Consider the following 14,023-nt stretch of genomic DNA (forward strand, 5'->3'; position numbering starts at 1 on the left):
GTCTCTGGAAGGGCCCGAGTGCTTCAAATGCTTTTATCTTTTTTTTTCGTTTTGGGGAATCAATAGTTACCTTGATTCGGTCCTCCAATTTGAATTACGTTAGACCCCGTTTGCACGTAAAAAGTGAAGCTAATTGGTAAGACCGTAAATATAAAGGGCATTTTAGCGGTGACACGTGGCTATATACTTTAGAGCTTGCCGTCGAATGAGTGCCTTCATTCTCATTTTGTGTTTTGTAGAGCCCATCTATGATGAAAAAAGAATGTTTGTCGGCAAGGAGAGTGTATACATTATTGACTATTTAAAGGAAAACAAAGGTGCTCCATGACGGACATAATTCGTGTTCATTATAATATGAAGGATTTAAGAAAAATTAACGAGAACGCCACCTTCATCGCAACAGGAAATGTTCATCACGCTTTTTTTTGTTCATCACGCTTAAGCGAGTTTCGTTTCCATAGCGAGTAAGGCCATGGAATATACATTAAAGCGCTTGTTATTTCTGTAAAATGAGTTTTATGTCGTAGAATTTGAAAAAAGTTGCACATTCAAGGCAAAACCAACATATATTTATTGCGCAACTTCGTCATCGTGCCATTAGTGTCACTAAATCAAGCCATGTGAGGCCGACAATTTAATGGTATTTAGGCACTTGATATCTTAATCTCTAATTGCATTAGAAGCGTCCCAGTGAACCTGGTATAATTTGCATGTGTGCAGGTAAGTGCATTAGATTTGCCCATGTGAACCGGATAATGATGTTATAAACGGCCAACAGTGCGAACTCTTGTTCTGGACAAACATGTATGTAGCACTGCGTACACAGCTGGCTGAGCTGCTATACACAATACTTTTTGATGTCACATGCACTGTGCACCGATGTCTGTGGCCAAGTCACGCGGCGCATTATCATCGTACACTGCCCCTTTTAGACTTCCTCTGAGAATCAAATAAATGAAAAAAAAACAATAGCTTGTTTCGAAGATTCCGAAATATCTCCTTGCTCTATTGCAGTAATCAGAGGGGGCAAGAAAAGAAGAGGGGTCAAACTGAAGACCCGTGAAAGCATCTTTTCTTTCGTCCAAAGCTGCTTCACTGGAAGTGAACGCAGAGCCACAGAGCACGCGGTTTGCGCTCTTTCAGTTTACGGGTAGATGAGTGAATACAACACATTTCTGCAGTAAATGAGAGAAAATCGACCTCAGACTACCTCTTGAATTGAAACGACAATGTCAACAAGGGCCTTGAACGTGTACGTTGGATTCTCGGTGACAATGACCGTGAAGCAGTTACATTAAGGTGTGTGTGCGGGGGGGGGGGGTCAGGTCGGCCTCAGGGGGGGTTACAACCCCCCCCCCCCCCCCCCCCGTCGGTGCGCCACTGAGCGCAGAACTCACTGTCCCGGCTGCCGAGAGGACTCCTGCAGCCAGTTGCTAGCCACGGGACGAGCCCGGGTGCCTGCCGCCAGATTCCACGCTCGGTACGTGGGCAGGAAGGTGGCCAGCCGCTTTGGCAAGGCCGCCCCCTCATGTAACCTCTGCGCCGACTCGACTCATCGTCCGCTCCACGAGCGCCGTCGTCGTCAACGTGTCAGCGACGACTCCGCCGCCCGAGCCACCACCAGCGACTGGTGGTGACTCGGGCGGTGACATCGTTTCTTTGGAACGTTCCTTGGAACGTAGATACATTTGATAGCTCTGGTCACCATGGTGTTAGCTTAGGCGTAGCTTGACTTTATTTGGTGCCGTTGCATGTTTTTTTTCCTTTCTCTTCTTTCCCGTGTGTGCGATAAAGTTATATATTTAACTGTACATTTAACTATGTATGCCGTTGGGCAAACTCTCAAAATTAAAAAGAAATAAACGAATTTTTGTTCATTGGTTGCTGCAGTGTCATGCTAACTGCGGCGAAGTATTTCCGCCTCGACGTGGAGTTCTAGCTTCTGCGAAAATGACAGCGGCCTCACTGTCTCAAAGGGTTTCTTGATCCGGTGAAATATTCATTACAGAAAAGTCAAACAGACGCGCCTGCGAAGCAATCTTATTCAGGTTTCGCTCGGGGTCCGAGCTTCATCTAATGATGATCGGACCCCGAATCCGACTGTGTATTGTTGTCAGGGCGAAAACGCCAAAATTCGCTTTTATGAAACTCTTTGTGCTGATCAAAGTGATTGGTGATTGATGATTATTCATGATCGACTTTGTGCTTGTTGAAGTGCAAACTTGAAAGAGACTGCGCCTACAGCACATGAAAGGAGAGCTTCAGGAGAGCTTCCAGTCCATTAGAGTAACCTGTTGGTTTATCTGCGCCAACAGGATTCAAGACAATCACCTCCAGCATATGAGTCAGTCGACTGTGGGAAAAAGAAAAGAAACAAAAAGAAGAAATGAAATAGGATATATAGGTGCCTTTCTTGGGCGGGATAGACAGCACATCTAGAGGTTATTACACTACACGTCGGTCGTATGTGTTGTACTATACGTTCATTCCTAAAAAAAAAAAAAAACACTAACCAAGTTCACATTTTCCTGTGTACAAGGTCATCTTTCAACGACTGTATCATTTTTGCCCACCGGCTTCAACGGCGCCAAGCTGGCGGTGGCAGCCACATTTCGATAAGGACTAAATGAAAACAAAAATAAACTTCTTTAACTTCGTTTTCTTACTCTTATCCCTAGCGTTCTCAAAATTATCCACTTTTAATTTGAGGTAACGCAAGGAGCAAACGAGCAAGACCTAAGTGGTACACTAAAGGAAATTCGGTTCTTATGTAACCACAATATCCTGTTCTTACCCAAACATAATGGTTCACGCTAGCTGAACAAGAAACTCAGAAAGCGGCATGCTGCTCCAATATCCCACCCGCTGTGGCAGCGCAGAAAGTAAACAAGCAAACAAACAATAAAAAACCCGCATTTCCCCGAAGGGGAGTATGAGGAAGTGCGAAGCACGGGGTGATGCTATGAGGGGGCACGCGCGACTAAACTGCAGAGCCGAGCCACTCTAGCCGAGCGAAGGAGACGGCAGCGAGAGAGCACGCGCCAGCCGACCCACGGAGGTCTGGCCGTTTTTAAGTGCAAAGCACTTTTACTGATGATGATGATCTGTCTTCCGAACTCGTTCCAAAGAACCCGCAACGCGTTCAACTTGTTGGCGGCGTTGCGCACGCCCGAGATGGGGCTCAGGTTGTTGTCGAACCACAGTCGATCGCACACCGCGCAGCTATATCCGAAGCTGCGGTCCAGGAAGTCTCGCTTGAAGCGCGCGTCCGGCCGATCGAATTCGAGGGCCCGCGCTCGCTCACGCATCGCGCGTCCCCGCGCCAGATCGGCTTCGGGGTGCTCGGCTCGCTTCGCACGCTTTCGTTCGGCGTCTCGCCGCCGGCCTTCATCACCACAGGCAATGCGCGGGGCGCGCGCAGCCACGGAGCGGAGGGCGGAGCGCGCGCAGTCACGTGGGGCGTGACGCCACTGCGCCGTTGCTACAGACGCTCCTCTCCGCTCCTCGCGCCGTTGCTATGGGACGGCGGATTCAGGGTCGCTTATAAAGTGCATTCGCACTTAAAAACCCACGATTCTCTTGATGCATCGCGGGTGCGTCTATCACGGCCAGACATTTGGCACGGTACGTCTAGAAAAACTGCGGATTCATTGCCAGTCGTCGCCGTCGAGATAACGCCGACACACAGCGCACTCTTTTCTGCGCACTGAGGTGAAGCGACAGTCTCGGGGCGTGCGTACCGTTTTTTTTATTCTCTTTTATTTAATGCCGCGTCACCGCATACGTCATGGCGGGACTTTTGAATTCTTTAAGGTCGATACGCCACGTGGTGTCGTTCACGCGAACTAAACCGCTGGTGTCCAGAAAAGCTGCATATGTAATACAAGTACACAGCAAGGTACCCAATACAAGTACACATGCAAGCCATAAATCATCGTAATTCTTCCGAAGTAGCGAAGCACCCACATACCATTTTTCGTCATTCTTCGGAGAATCGTGGTACCCGCTACACATCTGTAAGGAATTATGTGCACTTTATGCTGTGGCTGATGATGATGAAGAACTATGGCTGAGGACTTTGCAGTGGGTGGAAAGCAGTATTGCGGAATGGGCGCCTCCATTCCATCCCAATTTATAACTTGCCGCAATTCCATTCCTTTCAATTCCTCGGAATGAAAATACTTAGCCCATTCCCATCCCTGCAATGGCCGGGCAGTTCAATTTCATTCCTGTAATTCCTCAACGTAGGAAAGGCATCTTGATAGCTTTATCGAGCTAAGAATGAACGGCCCATAAAGCTGATCATCAGATGCATTAAGAACTGCAAAAGTACGCAAAACACGTTACCAAGGTCGAGGGATAGTAGCTTGGTGACATATTTCGTGCAGTACAACCACCCCACTAATTCCCATAGGGGCAGTTCTCGCGCTACCTATAGTATTTGCATGGTGAGCACGTTTGAACGAATGATGATGTTTTAATATTGTTTAAGCTTAAATGTGTTAATGCTAAAATGACGACATAGCGTATTTTTATGCTGACAAAAGTAGTATTCAATAAGACTAAGCAGTTTTGCCACGCGTCTGGAGCGGTCGTGAATATGGAGAAAGCTAAGATTTGGTTAACGGGGAACAAAACCCCCTAGATCTGCTGGTATTAGTTGGAACAGTGCACCGCTTGGGCACCTTGTGCCTTTGTATCGTATACGGAACACTGGGCCGCACTGCTCGCCAGCACTCATGCTTGTGAAGCGCACCTCGCAAGCATGGATGGGGTGAGAATTTTCTGTGTTGGCCTGTGCGCAGGTATGCAATGTCTTCCATGTCGCATAGGTTACTTACGTGTGCCAGGCACTAAACTGCTCGTGAGATAAAGATCAGGCTCTGCATAGAGTATTCGCCGCTTTAGTGTGGGGTATCAATCGGAATCAACACGCAGGGATAATTTGTTTCTTCCATCAGTATCTGCTGGGATAATGCATTTGTTTGTACACTAACTTACGGTTTGTAGTAGACGCGTTGCTTATAAACGTACTGTGCTTGTAATCAGCCAAGCCATTTAAAAATACTTCCTTATTGTTAAATTCGAAGCTCTGACTCACTAATGTTTGAAGTTAGAAAAACAGCACGTCGACGAAAACGTGCTATATTTTCGGAAAAAGACGTAATTCCGTTCCCATTCCATTCCGTGCAAAAGACGCTTAATTTCATTCCTATTCCATTCCTCTAAGCGTTGTTGCCATTCCATTCCGGGGTCGCGAAAATGTGGAATGATTCCAGAGTCATTCCAATTCCGGAGTGGCAACTCTGCAACACTGGTGGGAAGCATTAAACCACACACTCTTTGAGCAATTAGCATTGTGTGATGACTGGTTGTTATTTTACTCTTCTGCCACCTATACTACATATGTTACACGATTCGTTGCCGAAACGAGTAGTGGCGACTTCAACCACCATCTGGACTCCGCCGAAGAGAGGCCACTCTGCTATGCCGCTTATGGCTAAGAGTTATGGCTTTCACGAAGTCATGTCCGCCGCGTTGGTATAGCGGTTACGGTGCTCGGCTGCTGACCCGAAGGTCGCGGGTTCGATCCCGGCCGCGGCGGTCGCATTTCGATGGAGGCGAAATGGTTGAGGCCCGTGTACTTAGATTTAGGTGCACGTTAAAGAACACCAGATGGTCGAAATTTCCGGAGCCCTCCACTACGGCGTCTCTCATAATCATATCGTGGTTTTGGGACGTAAAACCCCAGATATTATTATTCACGAAGTCATATTCGTTTCGAATAGGGATGGCCGACAACGCTCTTCGCGACGCCTGCGGCACCGAGGAGACCTTGCAGCATATCGTCTGCGACTGTCTTCGCTACGCTACGCAGAGACAATCCCTCATATTCGCTCTCGCTCGTCTTCACAACAGAACGATGACACTAGAAACAATTCTCCAATGTCATCCTGAAAAGTCATCGAGAATTCAAGCAACCAAGGCATTGCTCAAATTACTAAGGACAACAGACTTACACGAACGGCTGCAGACTTTCAATGATGCCGCATACCGCACAAGACTGCCGCTCTGCGCTGTGAAGTTATGTGTGTGCGTGTGTGTTCCCCTCTCTTTCTCTCTTTCTTTACTCTTCTTTCAATTTCCCCCATCCCTTCCCCCTGTACAGGGTAGCATACCGGTTATGCCAAACTGGTTAATATCGCTGTGTTTCCTCTCTCCCGTTTTCCTTCCTATTCCTTGCCCGACATGACGCCTGTATAGAGTATTTTGCGAAGGAGTTACAAGCACCAGTGTGGTACTGTGGTGGAAGACCCGACTGCCACGCAGAGGGCGTGGGTTAAAATCCCATCCGATCCTAGATATTTGCTTCTCATTTGATTTTTCTTATTTCAAACGATAGCGGTCACGGACACTGGCGGCGGCGGACAACTATGGCACCAAAATCAGCTGTTGTGATCTCATAACAGCTTTCGCTGTAACAAACTTCAGCGCCGACAACGCCCTCTCCGCTTTGGCCTGCTTGGCAGGCGCGCAAGAGTCCACTTGCGTTAATATAAACATCTCTGCCATGGTTGACACTGTTTTCGTTTTTCGCGCCATTTCAACATATCTTTGCTTTGGAATTCCTGCCTGAGGTACGCGTTAATACTGTACCCTGAGATATGCTCACACTGCATGAGCTCAGTTGTTCCGGACTGCGAGGTTTTCTCGTGAACCGAAAAACGATTGAAAAAATTTCGGTTTCACTCCGGAACGAAATAATAAAGTTTCGGTTACGTTTTCGTTCCGGTCAACAATATCGTTTTTTTTTTTTGTTTTTCGTTTTCGGTTTTCGTTCCGTTCCGACACACTGTTGTGACGTACGGCGTTGACGGGAAATGCGAGAGCAGCACAGCTTCACTCGGGGTCGTCTGCTGCCATGTGCTCGGTGATGGCGGCGCATGCCGAGATCGCATCCCAGAGTTCCGCGGCGTGAGGTACTTGTTATGACGTACAAGTTATTTATAATACCAGGTAACTGGTAATGATTACTTGGGATGTGACTACAACATTACTGCTTCAAAAAAAATTCATAAAAAGCGTTATTTGTTCGTTGTATATTAATTTGCACTACCCATTTTCACCGCGGTTGTGTTTTATCATTTTTTATTGTTGTTTTACACCTATTTGTATTAGCCCTTTCTGACGCGTCTTGTTTGTTCGACATTGTTATAACTGTGACTGTCTTTTCTTTGTGACCTTTTTTGTTATATTCCTTTATTACGCTATTTAATTCCCGTTGTAGAAAGCGAGCCTGCTATTCATGCGCATAGCCCGCGTTCTATCCTCCTCATACCTGAGCACCAAATACCAAATGAACGTGTTTACTTCATTAGAGGCTGGGTCCGAGCTAGTTGGTACATTGAAATCATGAAACCGTGTAGCGCACGACGACGGGAACAAGAAGATGACACGCAAGCGCTCCGTGTGTCGTCTTCTTGTTCCCGTCTTCGTGAACTTCGCGGTTTCATAGTTTACTTCACCGGTGATGTGTTCTACTTCACTACATCAACCAACTGCAATATCGGTTATAGTGATTTCGAGGTGTCCGAAATTACATATTGTGCGTGCCACTTCTTAGTGTTCTGTCTTTTGGCTGGTTCGAATCCTCAAGGTTAGACAGTTTTAGCTGGGCGTTCGCAGCAGCACTGCGGACGCAGGCTGCCAGCTATTCCCTATGGCAGGCTGCGTCCGCAGAGCTGTTGCGGACGCTCAACTAAAACTGTCTATAATTACACCCCTACAGAGGGACTTCTGGGCCCCCATACAGGCATTTTTTTAGACAATACGCAATTTTTTATAGAAATGGAATGGCAGGCGTCTGTCACCATCACAAATGAACTCTAAGGTAGTGATGCAGAACTATCGGTAAATTGACTATCGATAGCATCGATAGTTTTTTTTAAACTATCGATAGTGTAGACAAACTGTCGATAGTGCAATCGGTAGTATCATGTACCATATTAGTTATAATATGCTGTCACGCGTGTTTATTGCTTTGTTCTGATGTATTCGGGTTTTACACACAAAGACGTTAGCAACGTTTGAATCAGACCGCGCTGTAATGTTTGAGAAACTTCACGATTGTTTGAGATCATTCTGTTAATATTACGCACGGGACGAGTCAAGTTTATTCGAGAGCTTACGCAAGCACGCAAGCACTAGAGCTAATGCTGGAAGGTTCTATGACTGATGCATAAAATACGACGCGTTCCACCAGTGATCAGCAGGGGCGTAGCCAGAAATTTTTTCGGCGGGGGGGGGGGGGGGGGGTGTTCGACCATGCTTTATGTATGTTCGTGTGTGCGTTTGTATGAGTGCATGTATATATACGCAAGCAAAATTGAAAAATTTCAGGGGGGGTTTCAACCCCCCCAACCCCCCCCCCCCCCTTGGCTACGCCCCTGGCGATCAGATTACTCGACGGCCCGTGTATCGCTTGTATTTTGTGTTTTGATTTTCTGGGCACAAGTTCGCCCAAATAAAGACTCCGTTTGTAGTCTTGATGCAGCATTCTTCACCGTCATAACCACGTGATAATACTATCGATAGTGGTGTGAATAATCATGCTGCTGTTGGCCGGCCATATTGCCAAAGTATTTGCAATAGCCTACTATCAGCTTCGCTTAATTTATGAGCAGTTTTTGGTGAGTGAAATATATTATTTCCGCAGTGAAAATGGCGGAATATGTCCATCAATAAATTAATATTCAAAAGCAACCAGTTACACTTTACAATTCCCAAACTTAGTTCTTGAAATTTATTTTTTCGAAATCATAAAATGCAACATAAATTTGAAGCCGCGCAGTTCCACCGCATGTACCGCCTTCCGTTTCCGCTACAGCTAAACAGTTTTACTTTATGATAATGTATCAGCAAAGCACTCTGGTGAAGAACATAAGCATGCCAACTTCCTTGTCCTTCAACTTGCTCCTCCGGCTCCACCATGTACCACGCTCGCGGGAACCAAATTCATTCTGCAATGAGTTCATGCTGTTGATCTTATACTATCGATAGTACAATCGAACTTTTTACTATTCATAGCGCTATCGATAGTACTTTTTACCATCAATAGTTCGATAGTGGCTCAGCTATCGATAGTACCATCGATAGATTATATACATCCAAATATGATTAAGTATACCAAAGCACGTGTTAATTACAGGGGACCTCTACCACTTTTCCAAGTAATCATCCAATGACCTCATTATCGGAGTTCACTGCCTCACGAATCGATTGCCGCAAACATTTCTCGAATCCGTCAAGAACGAGCGGAGTTACTGGGATTTGTCGCATGTTTTCTCTCGCCTCGAGAGGGTGACCACCAGTGGCGTAAATTCACAAAAATCACAAGGGGGGGTCACAGATTTTGCAATGGCAGCCATTTTGTTTCTATAAGCATGATATTTTAAATTATATATAAATTGAAAACATACTTTCAAATAAAACTTTAAAAAATCGTGCATGAACGACAGCGTACGGTTAGGAAAAACAGCACTGAGCGGCCAATAATATAAGCGCACGTTTCATGGTGAAGTCAGTTTCTAAGCGTCGCTCGTGGAAAGGCCTAGCAATGTATTTTTAGGTAATATGTCAATCGGGTTAAACTATGAAATAAAAGTGGTAGCACCTCTTTTTGATGACGGGTAAAACGTAGAGCTTCTCTTTAACCTCAGCTCCATTCCTGCTCCTGTATGCCTGATACAAATGGCCTCCCACAATTTACCCCCGTTAACATTTTCGTAAAGCACGGTCCTTATGTTCACCGATGATTTGTTTAAAATAATGCAAGTCGAGAAATCGCATTTATACTTTATTTTAAACGGCGTCCAATAAATAGTCGACATAAATAACCGTAAATGATCGCGGACTCTTTATTTACTTTGCAGTTGAATATCCACCATAATAAACATTTTCTGCACGTCAGAAGTAAGCCAGGCCGCAGCCTTTCCGGAAGGCAAGCAGCTTACACTTTTGTACTTCGTTTCTGTTCACTGGAGGGGCGTCAGATTTCAGTGTTGATTTTGCGCAGAGTACGCTATCTTTAACTGTTAACCCTTTGTTTCTCACATACAGTCTGCGCAGTGCCCACAACTGAAAATGATATTTTCACACAGTTTCCATTCAAAGTAATTCCTGGAAAAAAACTTAGAACAATACATATACATTTTATAAGAATTTTATTACTGCCACGTTTGTTGCAGTCAGGAATGAGGAGTTGAAAATAGGGGACCATGCACTGAACTCTCAGAGGCTTTCAAGAGGCATAAAAAATTTGAATGCAGTTGATTTTTTCTGTATCAACGCATAGGTAAGATGTGCTCTTCTCCACAGTTGATCTTGAGATTCTTCTTCACCCAGTGCCATATCTTTTTTTGTTCATCTGAGTCGATCTGAGTCAACTTCTTCATCCTCACTGTCTGTGGAGCTTTCGACATCCGTGCGTGGCAGTCTCTCCGGCGAAATATACTCTCCTTTGCAATCTCAGCCTTCCAAGTCTTCATCTTCGCTTCCGCTTGGATATCGAAAGAGAATTTCTTGTACATGCTCGTTTGTCAACTGTTGCCTCCATAAACAAAAACCTTTTTAAGGCTTTGAGGTGCTCTAAAACTTCTTTTGCAGTAAATTAATGAAAAAGAAACGGAACTGCGACTCACTGCAAACTTCTGTACAATTTTCGGCATAGCTGGACCTCGTAGTCCTGAGTGCCACGAACGTGTATGCAAGCCTAAACTGCACATACATTTGACAATAACGAATTATACAAAAATACTACAAACTAGGCTCGTTCCGTAGGCTTCGCGAAAAATAATATAGTATTTATAAGTAGATATTACAAGTAATAAGCAAAGATGATCAAGAACAAGCCAAGAGGTCGCCGTCTTTGCCGGCCGCACGTGGTGTCCATGTTTGCAATGGAAGAAGCACTCAAGCGCGGTACCTGTAGCGCCATCTATCAAGTGGAAGTGAAAGCTTGGACTTCGACGTTTGTGGCAGCAAGCAGTCAGGGGTCCCTTAGTAAAATTTTGAGGCAAAAAAAAAAATCAAAGAAAACTGCCACAGATGTGGCACCTGGGATATAAAGGGTCAAGAAATTCACATAGAACGTTTGAAAAAAAAAAAGAATCCGTAAACAGGGGGTGGGTGCACGAGCCGACGTTTCAGACTTGAAGAAGACAAGTCCACTTGTCGAAATGTCGGCTCGAGCACCCACTCCCTGTTTTTCGGATTTTTTTTTTATCGCAAGCTTCCACCTTCCACTTCTTGCCGTTTTTAAAGGCGATAGTCTTTCGTGCGATACTTCAACGCAGAAATTTTGGCCTTTTTCTGTCTGTTTATCTGTCACACGATTCAGCCACCTGGCGAAAGTTTAAGCACTTGCTGAACGCCCAGCCACCTTGAACTGGTAGCTGCGTTCATACTTGTGAACATTGTCGATTAAAAAGCGAATATTGCACATATCTGAGGCGCAACATCAATACGTAAGTGTTAGGTGGTGTGTTGCTTTACTAGAAAATACATAGATACGTAATTATAGAACCTATAGTTTTTCTTTGGCTGCGCTGAAAATGCGACGCTATGCACGAAAAAGCCCTCTGCCGACGATATGGTGCTGCCACCTGGCAGTGGCCCTGGGTTCTGCACAAGCTCATGTTTCCCGACGTATTTACCAGATGGCGTCCATATCTCACGCAGCGCTTTCTCTATCGTCTTTCAGCGACATTTGCAGCGAAGCACGCAGATACGCGGCCATTTTTTTACATAGTACGTTTGAAATATAAATCTCAAGGGGGGACACTTGCAAGGGCTGTGCCCCCCAGCCTGAACACAAGGGGGGTCAGGACCCCCTTGGCCCCCTCATGATTTAGGCCATCGAAATGCGGGTAATGCGGGACACGCTGACCTGGAAGGGGCATGCGCAGACAATACATCCTCAAACGGGGCGGCCAGGTGCAGCTGTGATGAACGCGCTGCCGATCAAAGTGCGAAATCCCGGATATTTTTGAAGATTTTCGTACCTCTTTTTCGGGACCCTCAATGCGGGCAGTCGCGGAACCCTTCGTATCGACGAGCGCGCAGGCAGCGATAGCACAGGGGAATGCGTCAGCGCGCGTCATGAGCGTGCGTGATGAAACGCGATTGCTTTCTACCGCTGCGATTGCAAGTACGCAAGTGTGGCTCACTGTGTAATGTTAGCAGACCGAAACGCGGCGCCGGCACCCCGGCGCAAGAAGCGCACGTGATGCAAACGCCGCTCTTGATTTATGTCGGCGTCAAACAGCAGGCGCTCACCTACGAGAGTGAGGACGAGCCTCTGTATGAAGAGAGCGCGCCTGACAAAATGACAACTTCGCTAGGAACATCACGCTGCGCTCCTAAACCAGTGTTCCCAACCGCAGGCTATTTTCGGAATTTTTCCGCCAGCGAGGAGTAGCAGGGCGGTAATACGATTTTGTCATAAGATGTGGGGTAATTTCCACATTTTGTTTGACCCAACCTTAATGAAAACCAGCAGATAACAAAGCCAAGGAAGGTGTAGGGGACATCGATTGTGCTGTTTTAATGTAGTGTAGTGATTGCCGTATTGAAAGTAAAGTGGACGAAAAGACAACTTGCCGCCGGCAGGGACTGAACCTGCGACATTCGGATTACTCACCCGATCTTCTTACCAAATGAGCTACGCCGTGGTCGTCTCCTCGTCCACTTATGCTCATAAACCTGGGAGTGATAGTCAGCGCCGCTCGTAACCATGACCAGGGTTGCCACTGACTTTTGAGTAAATGTTGCCAAACGACGAGCCAAAAGTCGCCATTTTTTTTACAAACTTCGCCAAAAAAGTCGCCATTCTAGCTATGTGCGGCATACCTAGTAATAAAAATTTCCACTCACGTATAGCCCCGTAGAATACAGTGCCACCCAAGACTCTTAATTTATATTGACGTTTCTCAATGACAGTCGGATCGCCCGTTTCACCATGGGAGTGCATGGTGCTGCTTCTCCGACTAGCCGCAAGATGTGCGTGGTGGCGCAAGGTTGAATGAATGAAACGCTCATAATATCCTTCCACCCCTTCCGCTCGTTTCAAATGTAAAAGTTTGGTAAACCTTGGGCGAAAACCGTGAAAGCGTTGTTTATAACCAGCTTTACGTACCCTTATATGATTTAAAAGGATTAAAAGGTTTATTGAAGGTAACACGACAGAAGTCTTACAGGAACAGATCATTAGTGAGTCTTACACCTTTTCATTTTGAACTAATATGATGCCGGACGCCACCGACCTTTTCTCATAGTCACCTATATCTACACGCGTCAATCCGATGTGTTATGAATGAAGAGGTAGACAATCTGAAATGTTATATAGCAATTGTTTTAATTGTATACGCTGACCGATAACAGTGGAAAATGCCTCAATAAATAATTTTTATTCCACAAATAGCCGCGCATCCGCCTCTCTTCGCTATTCCAAAACAGTATTTACGATCTGAATTGGGGGTACTGCAACAGTGAATAAGCCGCCAAGCTATTCAGAACAGTTGGAGCTTTGGCGGAACAAATGGCCGGAACACGCGGCCAACCCATCGTCTAGTCCCTTAAGAAGCGAAACTTTAGAGAAGCTTAAAGCACCTAAAGCCATAAACGTATAGTCAAACACCACCGCCTCGCGGTACGCAAGGCAGTCCGCTGACTTAGAATGTCGCTAGGGGACGCTCCAGTACCTCCTGCATCTGTTATTCATGCTGTACATGATAATAATAATATCTGGGGTTTAACGTCCCAAAACCACCATATGATTATGAGAGACGCCGTAGTGGAGGGCTCCGGAAATTTCGACCACGTGGGGTTCTTTAACGTGCACCTAAATCTAAGTACACGGGCCTCAAACATTTACGCCTCCATCGAAAATGCAGCCGCCGCGGCCGGGATTCGATCCCGCGACCTTTGGGTCAGCAGCCGAGCGCCATAGCCACTAGACCACCGT

Source organism: Rhipicephalus sanguineus, chromosome 2 (assembly GCF_013339695.2).
Source record: "Rhipicephalus sanguineus isolate Rsan-2018 chromosome 2, BIME_Rsan_1.4, whole genome shotgun sequence".
Lineage (NCBI taxonomy): Eukaryota > Metazoa > Arthropoda > Arachnida > Ixodida > Ixodidae > Rhipicephalus > Rhipicephalus sanguineus.